Genomic DNA, 14,480 nt, shown 5'->3' with positions numbered 1-14,480 from the left:
GCATAATTATGGATATACATGTGAGCAGCAAATAGTACACATGCTCTGTTTTGTTGAAGGACAGGAGCTTAAAATCTGTTAATTAGCAGATGGCCAAGGGTCTAACAACGGCCTAATAAAGCTTATACTAGCATTAGCATTTTTGCCATCACCGTAACTGGGCACAGATGTTTAATGGAAGTGAACACAAACATGCATTTCATAGTAGTAGCAGTAGTAGGTGGTAGCATGTGGTGGTAGCAGTAGTGTAGTATATAGAAGGAGTAAGTAGTTGGTAGCAGTAGTGTAGCAGAGTATAGTAGTATAATAGTAGTGTATTAGACAGTAGGTGGAGTAGTAGTAGTAGAAGGAGTAGTAGTAGGAGGAGGAGTAGGAGTAGAAGGAGTAGGAGAAGGAAGAGAAGGAGTAGGAGGGGTAGTAGTAGTAGTAGGAGAAGTAGGAGTAGGAGTACGAAGAGTAGGAAGAGTAGGAGTAGTAGGACTAGTAAGAGGGGTAGGAGGAGTAGTAGGAGTAGAAGTAGGAGTAGTAGGACTAGTAGTAGGACTAGTAGGAGGAGTAGGAGGAGTAGTCGTAGGAGTTGTAGTCGTAGGAGTCATAGTCGTAGTTGTAAAAGTTGTAGTTGTAGGAATTGTAGTTGTAAGAGTTGTAGTTGTAGGAGTCGTAGGAGTAGGCCAGGCTAGGACATTTAACTCACATTACCTTCTCCAGTTACAATCTATTTTTGTAATAGCAGAAAAAGCTCTTTACACATACAACTATACTAGTACTACATTACCTTCACCAACTAATGTTACTTTCTGGTATATGCACAAATAAATTATACATCCTAGATCATAGACATCTAATAAATAGCAGTACAAGTCCCTATTAGTGCGCAGTCCTGTTTGGATGAGAGCACTTTAATTGGTTTTGTCTGAGTGAGTCTCTCTGGGGACGGCTGGGGAAAAATGCACAGCTAATTGATTGGAACTCCAGTGAATTGATTGGTAAACCAGAGCCTCTGTAATAAAGTACAGAACCGGACTGTGTTAGTGAATTAGTTTAGGTACAGTAAAAGCTGCAGTCTACATATATAGAGTATCCAACGAAATCTTTTAGCGGGTGAGTAAGAGCAAGAATAGGCAGTGCTTTGCTTTTATCATGGTGAGTCATTTAAGCTTAAATTAGTGGTCTGCTTTGTTGTGTGTTAAAAATGACACCGAACAAAAAAATGGCTAAGAATATAATACAAAATAATAATAAAACTGACAATCACCTCTAGTTTAATTAATGTCACTCAAACGTGTTGTCATGGTAATGCCTTGTATACGAAAAATCCCTGTCCATATTGAAAACGTTTATGTTGTATTGTATGACCATGATACTAGTAGATACTAGGAGTGTAACAATAACCAAAATATCCTGATATTGTGTTGTCAGAAGTCTCTCAATAATGTCGTGGGCCATCACAATATATCGAACCACAAGTTTGTTGGTGCAGCAATAGCTAAAAAAAAAAAACAGAGGGAACTACATAGACTATGATACTTTGCTCCGTTTTGGTGCAACTACATGAAGAAATAACAGTTCTAAGCACTTTTAAGTCTTTGGATTAAGTCTTGTCAAGGCATTTTAAGAGAAAAAAGTAGCATATTCGCAATTTTGTTTGCCTCCACAAAATATTGCAATAAATACCGTACCGTGAGATGTATATTGTGAAAATATTGTGACGTGAGATTTGGTTATTGTTACACCCCTAGTAGACACTCAGAAAGCAATAATAGCATCAAAACTATATAACTCATTTGAAAAAGTACTAGAATGAAGTTTTAGAATGATTTGATCTGCATCAGTACCATGAAAACAGCATTTGAACATTTCTGTTGCCTGTTTGATTTTCATTTTGGTGATTTTTGAGTTTAAAATGTTAGTGCCATGAAGACACTAATGCCCAGACCTTCTTGTTCAGGGTGTAAGTATTGTTTCAGGGGAAAATGCTCAGCTTTATCTCACAGCAGAAGAGATCATTTTCTTACATATAAATAAGCCCCATTTTCATCCCCTAATTCCTACAAACAAAAAAGTATGTTTATTTTCACTGCATGTTTTACTCTCACACCAGTACCTCTTTTATTGCTGCTTTGGGCTGTCTTTGCTGTCACTTCTGCCCACTGTTAAGGTTGCAAGTCGCTAATCTGCTTAGTCAAAACAGCTCTTGAAGGGAAGAAGTTCAGTGAGTCACCCGTATTCTGTTTCTAGTTTGTTATTAAACTATGCATTTCACAACATTAGCTTAGGGCTCTAGATCACAATTCTCCTGGAGGAAATTGCAATGTTTTTTCCATGGAAGCTGATATTCTGGGCTCTATACGCTTTTGTATTTGCCAGTCTGGATGCTTGTCTTGTCATCTGCTCATTTTGAAGAAACCAGTCAAATGTGTGAGCCGTTGTTTTGTCCATTGGTGTTGATAGGGAATCTGTTTTCGGTCTGGCGGCCTCTTGTGACAAATACTGCGTCCACAAACCCTCACAACTAACACTACTAAATGGAGCCTGACCCATTTGCAATTCTTATCTCCTTGGTTTTATGAAGAGGGTTTTTTCTATAATATGAATTTTAATTGAGTGGGTATTGAGCCCCAGCGGGTGGACCCACTGGTTACAGGTTGCACTTTGCCTCTGCATGCAGTTAGCTGTCAGCGAGTCTTATGGGACTCACTTAATGTACGCTAAGATTTTTAATGATTTATTGCATTTAGCATGGCCCAATAAATCTGCATAATAGCCCGTAGCATGGCTCTTAATTTAATCAATTTTACTCTTATTAAAACAACTGTAAATAGTTTGCTGCGTGACGTTGGCACAAAATCTTAAGGTGAAGATGTACTTTTATTGTCTCTGGTGTGAGTTTTTCTATGCACTGCTGTACCAAGGACACCTCCAGCTCTCTCCACATAGACATTTCTTTGCGGATAGCTCTATCTATGATGAGCTGCATCATCAGAGGTTATTATATATCCTACAATGGAAGCATAGCCACACTTGAATAAACCATTCTAGATGTGGGTAATATATTGGATTATGAATACTGAATGAATGAAGATGAATATCAATTTATATAGAAAAATCAATATAAAAATCTCAAAATGCTCCGTTAAAGACACATTGAAACAGTTTAAAATAAGGGTATTAAGTGATATATCTCAGTGCATATTCTGACAGGTAATTTTATAGTCCTCAAGTATTAATACATGCTTTTGCACATTCATGATGGATTGCCATAGTATTGTCTGTATATTATCATGGGGATTCTCTTGAAATACATTTATACTATTACAATGTACTGCTTTCAACTGTGAGGAGCAGCTGATGACAACTCAGGACCCAGAAACACCTCTTCAGATTTTGAGCTAGATAAATTACTCTGCCCCAGAATAGAGAGATAGATGTTTTGCCTAATAAGAAGTGTTTTGCCTAATGACACAATGGCAACATAAACCTCAGAGATGAAGTGAGATATGAAAGACCAATATTTACAAAGCAGATGCTAACTGCTTCTAGTATATTGCTGAAAATGAACTGCCACTATACATGCTGTAATATTGAATCAATAAGAGACATAGAGTGATTTCTGTACCAACAAAGCACCAGGGAAGACAGCTATAAAAATGTAGCTTTAAAGTATGTAGGATGGAAATCTATAGGGAAAAAGTACCAACTTAAACCTCGTGCTGTCAGTGCTCTTCTAAACCCCAACATGTTCTAGAGATAAGAGAGTGGATTTGAAAGTTTGAAAAGCAAAGCACTTCCTGAGTATTTTTAGCTCGCATTTTATCTGCACTGTTTTGTGGCTGAAGAAACTCACACTTTTAGCCTTTCATTTGTGGAAAAAAGACAATGATTTGCTGATTTGATGTGTCACATTTGAGACAAAACCCATTATTTTGTTCAAAGTTTCCAAGATGACAGTAGTCAAGCCAACAGAGTGTCCCAGAAAATATGCAAATTCCCTGAAAATGTAAATTCCATTGGGAAAGGAACGCATCACCATTCTGTATTCTCTCTTTGAAGATTACTCAATTATCACCCAAGCTATTTACTCTGTGTGTTTCTATGTGTGTTTGCGTGTGTGTGTTGCTAAGATGATTCAACACAAAGGCATTCATACAATACAAAAGGTCTGCAGAGTTTTTGAGCAAAGCAACTTAGAATTTGTAGTCTTATTTCAACATTGTGCTATTGAAGGTCACAAAATGCACTGTAAAACCCAGGCTTGAAGTTATTTGTATTTCTATTTCAACAGTAACAGTTTTGTACTTTGGTTAGCTGTGGCAATTATTCAGTTTTGGTGCAACGTTTTTGTAAAATCAGAACTTAAATTACCCACAAGAACAGAATCTTCCTCTAAAACCAACAAACAAATACATGTTTTAAAATTATAATATATTTTCATAAATTACAGACAAATGTATGTGAATTGTTAGTTAATTTTATATTTTTTTAATGATTATATACATTTTTTACATTTTGATTTTCAATTATAAAGTAATGTTTTACAGTATTGAAACCCACATTTTTAATGCAGAGTTGAAATGTGCAAGTTTAAGCACTGATACCTAAATAAATAGTCGGAAGAGCCTCCTGGTGAACTTCCTATTTGGCACGAGGCAGCTAGTGCGTTAACTATGTCCACTCATATATATATATATACGTCTATGACATGTATTGAAATTTAACATTGATGTAAATTATAATTTTATTAGATTAAACCTGATGAAATTTCTGTTTTCTTTTTTTTTTTTTTTTTTTTACTTTGTGCATTCTTGAACCTAAGACACATTTTTTCATAAACCTTAAAAACGTTTTCCTTTACACATGAAAAGTTTAAACCTCTCTCTTGTATCAAGGCCAAAAAACATGTGGAACTAAAAGAATTTGCACAGAATGATCACTCACTCTTTGATGCCTGCTCCATTGAACCATATAACAATACGCCTAAAATATTCAACTCCTGCTTTACATGTGGCCTTCTCCGACTAACGTTTAAGAGCAGAGCCTCCCCAAAGCACTGCCTTTCACTTATTGAGTAATCTATCAAATATTTATCCGACAGAGACGCCTTTCTTAGTAGCTGTTCTTAAATTGTACGCCATGTTGTGTTGTCCACGATCATAAATGATTCTGTCTGCTTCGCTTACGCCTCAACTAAGTCTTAAACAATTCAGAGCTTTCCTCTATTTAAAGAAGAAGACAATTTCTCATTCAGCACCATGGAGAGTTCCTGGGGTGCATCATCTGCTAATGTGCACAGAGTGGTTAATTCATAGAGATTTTAGTGAAAATGCTGAGGAATTAGGATGCAGGGAAGGCCTTTGGTAGTGAGTGACAGTGTTGGTAATAAAGATGACACATGTTGTGCGTTAACTCGAAGGAGATTTCAATCAGGGTCATGGCGGGAAGCGTTACCTGACAACAAAACAGAACGCAGCCCCTCTGTCACAGCGAGAGATGCGAAGATATGAAAACAATGTTAACGTTCTGCAAAAGACTTCATTATGATTTGATTTGTATGGTCCCTCCCAGTGAATAATACACCTATCATGCATGATCTTATTACCTGTCTGATATCGGAGGGCAGAATGATTACTGTAGTTTCATCTGAGACCATGATTTTATTGACTGTTGCTGACTTCTGCAAACTAGGAGCAAGTTTGGGTTAGTGGTATAGTGGCTGAATGGCTAGCCCTTTCACATCAATTACCTGACTAAATGGGGCTTTTCTGTGTGGTGTTTGCATGTTCTACTTCTGACAGGGTAGGTTCTCTCTGGATGCCTTTTGTTCCCCATCATCTTAAAAGTACTGTATTTTTCAGACTATAAGTCGCACTTTTTTTCATGGTTTGGGTGGACCTGCGACTTATACTCCGGTGTAACTGATATATTAAAATTTTCAGACTGACAGCCATGAGAGGGTGCTCTAGACTTGTGTGTCAGTTTTCTACACATGTGCAAAAAAAGCCACTGTCCTGCTGCAAGTAGTGAAATATGCAGCCGAAAACGGTAATCGGGCAGCAGAAAGAAAGTTTAGAGTGAGCGAGAAATTTGTGAGGGACTTGCGGAAAGTGGGAATGGAGAACACAGCTTCACGGTAACTGGGAGGATGCGCCGTGCCTGGACTTCAGTGGCAACTTAAGTTGCGAGGAGTTGCTCAGAAGTGACACCAAGGATGAAGAATTCAGTGGAGTCAATGGATTTAGTGATTTGGAGTGCGATCGAGAGTTTGGTAAACTTCTGTTTTGTTGTTTATGCTATAGTTACACCTTTTCAGCCTGTTGTTCTTTATTCTATTGTTATTACTATAACTTGCCTTTCAAGACAAAATGTTGGTTCCTGGTCCCTGATTTAATAAAATAAATTTCCCCCAAAAAGTGTGACTTATATATGTTTTTTTTCTTCTTCATTACTCATTTTTTGGCAGGTGCGACTTATACTCCGGAGCGACTTATAGGCTGACAAATACAGTACCCTCTGAAACCTTTTCTGGCTGCTTGTCTCATGAAGATGTTATTGTTTTGCCTGGCATATCCCTCACTGTGGCATTACACTTTTTGCATCTTTTGAATTACAGCTGTTTTATTGCCCAAAATGTCATGTGGTAATACAGGAGGTCCATTATATACTGAAATTAAAAGGTAGCTGTTAACATGAAAATTACGGCTTTGTAACATCACAAGGTGGAACAGAGCATTTTGAGCTTTGGAGAAGTACACAGATGAATAATAGAGTTACTCAAATATGTGTTAATTAAACAAAATATAAAGCCAGGTATTTTAACTTCTTGGGTTCTTTTTAAAGACAATGCAGTAAAGTGTGTTTACCTTGTTGACATGTTTCAGCTGCTAGCTGCAAGCCATCTTCAGAACTGTCACCGGTGTTGGTGATGACGTGTCGTATATCAGCTGTTGTTACTTCCTGTAAGCGTGGTCAGCCTGATGGACCTGGCAGGTCGCTCAGACTGACCACGCCTCCAACTCCAGGTATGTTTTTGAGGAGGTAATATGGCTAAAAGCTCACAAGATCATTTATCTTATTTCTCTCACTATCAGAAAGACTCTCAGATCAGTTTGTTTTCATCTTTCAACTCATTAACTAAAAATACATGTTTGCTGGTTGCCATATATCCAGGCAGAATCCCATATAAAGTAGTCATATAATATTTTGACCACATTTCTAATTGACTACAGTTGTGTATTCAGAGGTGTGTTTTGGTCATTGCAGTACACGTTGCCCTCTCTTTTTGCTTACAGTGAGTATGTATTTTATTCAAATATGAGCGGTAGTGAGGCCTATAGAGTATTTTACAATTCAAGGTGACTTATTTACATGTATTAGCTGCATGCACCTTTCACATGCAACAATGACAAGCAGTCTCATTATCAGTAAAATGTTGAGAGAAATAAGGACTTGGCATTCAAAAATTATAGTCAAGTTTGGAGATGTACTGGAACTTTAAAGTCTGCCATTAAGATATGAGATTAATTTTATCCTAGTCACAAGATGCTAAAAATATGTGTATTCTAGCAGTTGGAAGAATAAAATGTCTCTGCGGGTGCAATTTGGAAGATTTACAAGCGGCGATAAATGCTTAATGTCCTAACAGTCCTCTCAAGGGACAAAAAGGTCAACCCTATTTTGCCAAACACAGCACAATGACATTCAGTGAGTTGCAACTTATTTAGCCTAATCTAATAGCATCTTAAATAGCCTCCAGTAAAAAATAGTGAGGATCAAAAACAGATACAAGAATATAACACACTTATATAGTCACGTTTATACGTATATATAGTATAATTTTTGAATGGTGAATGATAAGGGGTGTAACAATATCAAAGTCTCACGATATGATATCGTCACGGTATGAACCTCACTGTACGATGTTTATTGTGATATCGTGGGAAAGCTCACGATATGGTGGCGAGGCTCACGATTAGGGATGGAACAATATCCAAATCTCCCAGTACAATATTTTCACACTATACATCTCACGGTACGATATTTATTGTGGTATTTTGTCGAGGCTGTGAACAAAACTGTTAATATGTTACTTTTTCCTCTTAAAATGCCTTGACAAGACTTAATCCAAAGAACTAAGATTTAAAAGTGCTTAGAAGTGTTATTTCTTCATGTTAGTCTGCACTGACATGGAGCAAAGGATCATGGTCTATGTAGTTCCCTCTGTCTTTTTTTAGCTGTTGCTGCACCATAACTCTTAATTTAAGCAAAGAGACTTGTTATTCGATATATTGTGATGGTCCACGATATTATTGTAAGAACTTTGACGATACGATATCACAATATTTGAGTTATTGTTCCTTATAAATGATTGTAATTAGAGATTAAGACATACTTTATTGTCACTGTGGTGAATTTCATCTTCAGATCTTGAACTGGATTTCATCAGTACTACTTTAGCTGGAGGATTTTACCCATATTGACAATGAACATTATTAAACACACCATTAACATTGTAACTTAAACACTGAAATTTTAAATCAGATCAGATTATTTTCTTTTTTTCTGTCTTTCTTTAAAGCAAACATATTATGTAAAATTCTTCTTCTCAGAGCTTTTACTTTTACTGTGTTATTGTTGTTTCCCTTTCTCATTTACCTTCTCGAAGTTGTATTTAGCGTGATCCATGCATTTTTGAGTAATCTGTAAACTCCTGTATTCAAGACGTCATTACTCAGATCAACCCACTACTCAGTACTTACTTCATTCTCCAATTTTATTTTCTTAAACTGTGATATGCGTAAGATTCAGCATCTCGAATTGGGCACCGCATTGAGCACTAACGCGGAAGTCAGCACGCTTGTTTCTTTTATTAAGTCATTTTAGATCAATATTGCGATTTAAAACATCTTAATTAGAACAAAATGATCCATGAGTGTCTTAGATTATAACTATATAGCAGACACAATCACAATATGTTTTCTTTAAATGAAAAAAAAAAAGACTTTGCTGACACATGCCGCATTGTTTCATCATTGAACTAGATCTGTCAGAAAGTGGGTTTGCACAATTGGATCTGAGGGAAGTGTTCTCCTTGTTTTTTTTTGTTTTGCTGCAGTGTACTATAGTCTGAGGAGGACTGGGAATAGATCAGGAATGCAGCCTCAGCATTCATATTCTCACACCACTGTGCACTGAAGGAGGAGCTTTTGAAAATCCCACGGGACAGGAAAACTTCACTACAGATTTATACACATCTTCATGCACTTTTTGCACTTACCATTTGTGGTTATCAAGTTATGGAGCAGGCTTTGTATTTGTTTATTGTTATTTGAATAGAGACAGATACCACAAACATAGATAGATTCAGTGATCTAATGCAGGTATCACAGTGTTTATAGCCCAGGCTAACTGGCAACACGAGTCTCCAGAAGGGCTTTTAACTGATCTGATTTCAATAAAAAGCAGGGCTCTATCTAACTTTTCTGGTGGAGAGTCCATCACCAGATTGTCTTGATGGAGATGTCACTGCATTGCCTACACTCATCTTTCAGGAGTCAATCAGATAGCGTGATCATGCTAAGCTGTGGGTCAGATCTGTGGAGAGAGAGACCTGCTCACAGTAAGAATGCATGTTTTGTATTTGAGTAAATGCTAGCTAGATTTGATACCATTTTGTGGAACATTCCAGGTAACGCATTAAGATCTCCATGTAGACAAGCACGTAGCAGACCTCCACCAGCAAAGTTACACAGTGCACCTTAAAGGTAAGATACAATTTCAGTCCTGATTTAGCAAGTACTAAAGCACATATTCTACTAGGTGTACAAGACAATTTCCACATGACGAGACACGATATTGGTTCCACGAGAGACTAGGACAAGACAAGAACTGTATCATTATTTATAATAAAGAAATTGTAAAAAGAAATATCAGTTAAAAATGCTGGCCTCACATTTAGCATTTACTTTATTTAATATTTTTGCACTGCTTTTTTGAAAGAAATCTGTTTGTGTCTTATGGCAATAAGACCTGGATTCAACCTGGATTTCTTCAGTTTAATATGTCAAAGATGACAAATGCTTTCCTCTATATGTGAACTTCTAAATGATAAATTGTGGGTATCATTCTTATACTAAAATGTATTTGTATGTATTAGTAACCATGGCCATCTTGTCAGCATGAATAGTTTGATGTTATGAGCGAGGACACCTCAGACATCATGTACCTGGATTGTTACACAGTGACTCATAGAAAAAGCACAGAGAAGAAAAACCATGGTAAGCTCTGTTGGCTGTTGCTGCCCTGAGCTAGCCTGTGGGCACCGCATCTACTCCTGTCACAAAGCCTTGTCTGCAAAGCCTCCTCCTTGTGATCAAAAGAATTATATGGATCACTTTATGGCGATTTGTGCTTTTTCTCTTAAAATAAATATTGTATGTTTTGTATAAAAAATCCAGTCTGGTGAGAAAACTGTCACTGTAATTATTCTCACAGGCTGTTTAAGTTTAAATGTATGTATTCATGTGGGTTTCGCTACATCAAGGTCTGAAAACCACTCATTTTACAGGGATCATTTGCTATACAGGGCTAATAGTGCTGTTCTGAAGAGAAGCAAGGCGTTTTCTGCTCATTGACTATGGATGAGCATCTGGTCAATGTGTGAGTGCGATGTGATGGTGCTACTGTTTTTTATGCACAGACAAATATGCAGGAGCAGAGCACCTACATCTCCTCTATGGTGGATTAAATGCACATTTTGTGTTTAATTGTGGGTAAATGAGAGCAAGACAACAGGTGTTTAAAAACGTCACAGATTTTGTATTTTTTATTTTTTTCACAAACTGAACGTAAAAATGTGCTTTTCAATTTTTAGTAAATGTGTCAGTTAATATTCAGGTGTTCTGCTTCAGGCCCAAAGCGCATGAGTGAAAAACACAAACAGGTCACTCAGGCCTTTCTGTACCGAGTTTGCATGCTTCTCCCCATGTCTGTATGAATTATGAATAAATCAATTGGGCCTTTACTCCTGAAATAAAATAAGTAGTATTGCATACTTTTACAAGGACACAAAGAACTTTGACTTAGTTGACCAGTGCGTTTGACACTATCAGGTTGGTTCTGCTGGCTGAGGATCTGACAGTGATGCTGGTAGATGCAGGCAGATGCCAGTCTGGTGTCCTTCACTGAGGTAATCCACTGTGGGTGTGGACGAGAAGTACAAGCACCTGGGGGTACATAGGACAATAAACTGGACTGGAGCAAGAATGTGGAGCTGCCTGCAAGAAGGGCCAGAGTCGCCTCTACAGTCTGAGGAGGCTGAGGTTCTTTCACATCTGCAGGACACTGCTCAGAATGTTCCTCGAGTCTATGGTGGGCAAGGCCATCTTGTACACTGTGGTCTGCTGGGGACGCAGTCTGTACCTGAGGGACATTAATACTTAGTAAGATCATGAAGAAGACTGGTCATGTTGTGGGGGTGGAGCTGGACTCTCTGACTGTAGTGTTGGACAAGAGGATGTTGTCCAAAATCAGCACTATTCTGGACTCATCCTCCCACTCACTCCAAAATGTGCTGGTCAGCTACAAGAGCTCGTTCAGCCATAGACTGTTACTGCCAGGCTGCTACACTGAGAGACACAGAAATCATTCTTGTCTGTCGCCATCAAACTGCTGAACTCGCTGTAAAGTCTTACTTTTGCGATATTGTCTTCATACTCACTGTTTTAAAACTGTAGATAAATATGTAAATATTTTATGCAGGTACTATATTTTTACAATTTGAATTAAAATGTAAGTTTATTTTTTCCTCACTTAATCAGTTGGTATACATAAATACTATTTAACACAACTTATCATCCGCCTATTCCCTTACTGCTCAGATTCATGTGCTCATATTGAGTTATTAGAATGTCCCAGCTGTGGGGTAAACGTGAGGGCTAGCACATCATGCGAATACGTCATAAAGCCTATTTAGATGTACACACTCTGCATATAATGGACACATCATCAGCCTGTAAATTTGTAAGTCCAGCACAAGTTTGTCCAATGATTAAAATGTTACAGCTGGGCACTGCTGCAATTATTCTATCATTAAGTGAATATATTGTTGCAGTGGGCTTATAGTTCTGTTGATTTAGTGTTAATCTACTTTATAAATAAAATGACCTTTATAGACAAGGATGTGCATCTCGGGTGAAAATTAGCTTAATCCGTTTTCGCAGTACAATTTAATGAGCAAGAAACAAGCAGAAGAGATTTCCATAGCAGTGGAGTTTATCATTATACAGTATTAGATCCAAGTGAAGAATGGCCTGTGATGTATCCCTGTAACTCTCATCTATCTGAGTTAATTTTATCTTAAACTGGGCAAAGCTCATTTATAGACTGTCAACAAGTTGCATAATCAAATAAGGCTTTTCTTATGTGGCTTGTATGCATTCTGATCATCGAGAAAGTTAGGTTTCTTTTGGCTTTGAGAAAATACTCTGTTAAAGTCTATTAAATGAGTTGTGTAAATGTGTAAAAGTAATATATTTAACTATGGTACTGGTTAAATAGTAGCCTCAAAAGGATCATTAGTAGCTGAAGGCCTAATTTAAAGATGTTGTATTTTCAAATTAGGATATGGATATGGCACTTATTTGTCTCCAAGGAAATGTTAATGTTCCACTGAATTCTTATAAGGATAGTTATGTATTTGTACATGTGCATGAACTTTGCTTCTTATATGCTTCTATACATATTAGTTGCCTTAACTTCTTGGATTTGTCAACGTGTACATTTCTGTATACTCTATAGGCTCTCAAAAACATATTAAGTTTTCAGATACATAAAAGAGCACATTCCTTCTTGATTTCAAAGCATTTATTTTTAAAGCAGTCAGAAGAATTCTTTGTAGAAGTAATACATGTCCCCTGATGTTGGCGTCCCTGCAGTCCTGAATAGATTCTTTTCATTTTCTTCACTCTATAGTGGAAGAGCATCCACCCATGCACAAAACAGGCATATGCACCAAATAGTAAAAGGTGAAAGAATCCAAATTTAAATTAAGAAATGTAGTTGGTCAAATATGGTGTCATTTTAAGAATATAAATACATCAATCAGGCATAACATTATGACCACTAATAAAAGGTTAAAGGTCATCTCTTCATTGTGGAGCTGTCTAATCTTTTTATTAAACTAAAACTTACGTCAAATTCGAAAAAATAAAATAAAAATAAAGTCAACATGAATGAATAAAAGGAACGGGAGACTAGATCATAGAGCCCCAAAAGAGACCATAAACAAACTCACAGTCCAAGGAGCAAGGAACATCCCATAAAGCAATACAATACCATTTATCTTTGTTAAATAAACACATATTTTCTGGTTGACTAAAGCTGTTATCGATTTATTTGATAACATCTTATTAGACCAAATCTAGGCTAAAGTCATTTTAGTCAATAGAAAAAAATAAAATAAAAAATCATTTAAATTCAACGCTGGTTTGGTCTTACTCTTTTGCCTGACTGGTACAAGCCTGTATGACACATTATTGACACTTTGGTGCTTTACAAATCAGAAAATCCTCAAATGTTAAGAAAGATTTTATGGCAATTTATGCAGAATAAGCACGCTCGAGAGAGAAAGAGAAACAGAGAGAGTGTGAGGAGTCCGTAGGGTGGGCACAGATGGTGGTCTATCAAAAGTGACTCACAGTATGAGCGGATGAATGGCTTATTAGTGTTGCCCTTCTAATAGTAGCAACTGAACTGAGCGTCGCTAAGTAAAGGTCAAAGTGTTCTGTAGAAATCTAAAACACAGTAGTCCTGGTTAAATGCCCGTTATGCCTGATTCAAGTAGGAGTCTTATAACCCCAATTATTTCAAAATAAGTTGGGCCACTGTGTGAAATGTAAACAAAGCAATTACAAATAAATATCATTATAATAATCTTATATAATAATAGATTACAGAATACAGTGTCAAAACTGAATACATTTGTTACATTGTGTTGAGCTCTTTTACATGTCTTGTGTATTACTTTTATGATGAAGTCATATAGAAAAAGTACACAAGTATTTTTAGAAATTTGTATCACTCTCATTAAACCTAATACCCCCTACATTATTCCATTATTCATATGACTCAATGAAACCAAAGTGAAACTGTACGCAATTTACCTTAGATGATTTCTAAATAATCCTTGAGCTGTTTTTAGTTGGTGATGATGAAAGCATATCTGAGACTAAATCCATTTTCAGGGTTTACGTCTTGGTTTCATCACCTGGAGAACTTTTTTTTTTTTTTTAATAATCTATAAATGATACTGTTGCTTATTTAAATGTGCAAATAGCATGCAGTCTTTGTTTGTCATTAAATGTAATGTCTCAATCAGATGGAGGCCTGTAGCTGGTGTATAGGTCATATCTCAAAAACAATATCCTCAATTAAATTTTATATTAATGACAAAATCTTGCTTATTTTTCTTGTCTCTTGGCAAGTCT

The sequence above is a fragment of the Boleophthalmus pectinirostris genome, unplaced genomic scaffold, assembly GCF_026225935.1.
Source record: "Boleophthalmus pectinirostris isolate CB_2022bp ecotype Guang Dong unplaced genomic scaffold, ASM2622593v1 HiC_scaffold_14, whole genome shotgun sequence".
Taxonomy (NCBI): Eukaryota; Metazoa; Chordata; class Actinopteri; order Gobiiformes; family Gobiidae; genus Boleophthalmus; species Boleophthalmus pectinirostris.
Note: the sequence above shows the minus strand (reverse complement) of the source record.